The sequence below is a fragment of the Pygoscelis adeliae genome, unplaced genomic scaffold, assembly GCF_000699105.1.
Source record: "Pygoscelis adeliae isolate BGI_AS28 unplaced genomic scaffold, ASM69910v1 Scaffold83, whole genome shotgun sequence".
Lineage (NCBI taxonomy): Eukaryota > Metazoa > Chordata > Aves > Sphenisciformes > Spheniscidae > Pygoscelis > Pygoscelis adeliae.
In genome coordinates this window covers 201,337-203,938 of record NW_008824467.1, presented here as the reverse complement: position 1 = coordinate 203,938, position 2,602 = coordinate 201,337, and the positions used below count along the sequence as shown (strand labels likewise).

The following is a 2,602-nucleotide window of genomic DNA, read 5'->3' as shown; positions in this document are numbered from 1 at the left end:
GACATGGTGAAGTTGTGAGCTTCTAAAATTAATTTTCTCAAACTAATGAAAATGCTGATTTCTTTTAATTTATATTTTCCTTTTAATGGCATGTTTTTGGGGTATGGACACACTGTTTTGTATTGTGTTTGTGTCCAGCCTAATCTGCCATCCAAGCAACCGTCCAAAGCAGCGCCAGTATCAGTGTGCCTGGCAGGCGGGGCAGGGCCGGGCCGGGGGTGTTGAAGACTGCCAGGAGAGCAGCTGTGAGGCACTGGGAGAGAAGGCAGGAGAGAGCAGTCTTTGAAGCTGTATCCCCACCCTCCCTGCCTGGCTAAAATGGATGAGTTGTTCGGCCCTGATGCTGATGGTGTAATGTGTGGTCTCTGTAACACGCTTACATAGATACTTCCCATTAATGTCTTTTCTTAAATTTACCTTCCATGTTAAGACTTGCCAAGAGAAACCGTATAGTGCCTTAAATGATTATTCCATTCATACTGATTGAAACTGTAATCCGCGCTGAAGTTTCCGGTATTAAAATCCACTTGAGTTCTGTTCTCGGTTGCCCATGTTGCTAGAACTCATTTCTGTCTCCAGTTTCATAGTGTACAGTTTTCATTCTTCTATGAGAAATAGAATTTGCCATTAAAATTCCAAATGTTGGAATTTCTACTTTAACTGGCTTTGTACAGACTTGTCCACTTTCAGCTGCACAAAAGTCAAATGTTATTAAGTGTAATTACACAATGATATATGACTAAAAATCAGGAATATTAAAGCTCACTTGTATGGAATCCACAAAATATAGCTGATTAAGTTTGATTTACCTTTTTTTACCGTATACAGAAAGTGCTGTAAACTCGGAAATGTACTCAGTTAATAATGGTTAGATTAAATTTATAGCCAACTTTTCTCTTTTCCCACAGGCCCAGTAAATTTCATTGCTTGGACAGCTCGGGCTCCCTCTTGTGGCTGATTTAACTTACGAAATGGCTTTTATTTTCCAGCACAGTGACATTCTGAGTTGTATTTTATATAAACTACTATTAGCAAAAAACATAAGTGTGTAGCATCCTACTTAACAAGGAAAGGTCCCAGAGGAAGCAAAGAAATGAGTAAATCCTGAAGGTTTTGGATGGCTTTTCATTTCTTTTCCCTGTTGTGTTAGTGATGAAAACATTCCTCCTTTTTGTCTCACTCTTCAGTTTAAAAAAGCAAAAGCAAAGCAATGAAATAAGCCCAAACCTCCCAAGTATGGCAGAGATCCTTAATATATGCAAGCAGGAACTAAAAAAAGTAAAATGGGGATTCCTTTCAAAGTGCTTTAAAAAAAGTTTAGTAAAAGGCATTTAACTGTTAACCTGCAGTAGGTAATAAGAGTATTCATTTAATTTAGTTTGGCTCAGCTGTTTGCTTACATGACTGGATGTGGGTCAGAAGCAGAGGAAACATGTGATTCCCTAGGGTGTAGGGTATGGTTGTTTTTGTTTTTTAAATCTGGTCATATGGTCATTTCAATTTGCACATTTAACAATTGATACAAAACCTTCATTTCAGTAGTACAGATAAGTCTTTCACATAAAGTTCCTTATTGCAGTCAGCTTAACTAGAGGTTCACTTTGGAAGCGTGAAGTAATGGCTGAAATATTTGTTACTGTGCTTGGCACAGTGCATTTCATTTGTTTGATAATGAGTAATATTAATCATTGGTGGTGGGGGGGTGGTGTCTCCTTGGTCTCAGGAATAAAAATATTTGACAAGAATTTGACCTTTCTTTCTCCTAAAGGAATCAGCAAATAGAGAGAGCTCCCAATTCTAGTTCTGCAGGGTTTATTTTCAAGAGTTCATGTAAAACATCTGTGTAGCCAAAGGGCTTTTTTTAATTAAGAAGAATGGCCATTAAAATTCCATGGCTATTTAAATTTACCATTTGTGACTCAAACTGAAATATTAATAAGGGTGCAGATGCAGACACAAAAAATAATGTAGACCTTATTAATGTGTAGAGTTGTTCAAGCTTGTGAAAACAAAATAAAAATAAACAAAACCCCCCTGGAAACTCATCACTTACTGGGAATTCCCATGAGGTTTCTTGTGCGTTAGACAATCTGATTAGCGTACAAATTGTCCAGAAGCTATTGATTCAGATGCTGCAATAGGACAATCTGAGTATACATTATATGTCAAAACCGTGAGTTCTAAAACAATTCACAGTAAAAAGATGAAAACAAAGTGAAAGAGGGATTGTGATCTGGCTTTAAAGATTTAATTGAAGGATTGCTTTGTTGTGAGCTGTTAAGAGCTATACAAAGATGAATTTCCTATGCAGTATATGCAATACCTACATTTCACCTTAACAAGACCTTTCTTTTTGTAAGCTTTTCTTCATTTGCCTTCAAAGGAAGCAGGAACAGGCCTTTGGAAGGAAAATGCTTTTATTAGGTTACTTTATCTGTATCTCATTTCTGGATATTCTTTTGTGGGGAGTTAACTTGAATAAATGCTGTGAGGTTATCCCAGTATGGTAACACTTCTTAAACAGATGGAAAATAAATAATGTCAAGATGGGAATTCATAAAAGCAGTTTGCTCTGAGGAACATTGTGTTTAGTCCTTTTCCT

The 2,602-nt window shown here is 36.9% G+C and overlaps 1 protein-coding gene across 1 annotated transcript in view; it reads left to right on the top strand.

Annotated features, from left to right (window-relative positions):
* The window catches only part of EPB41L4A (erythrocyte membrane protein band 4.1 like 4A), a 96,275-nt gene that overhangs the window by 82,319 nt on the left and 11,354 nt on the right, over positions 1-2,602 (top strand). The gene's annotated exons all lie outside the window — the stretch shown is intronic.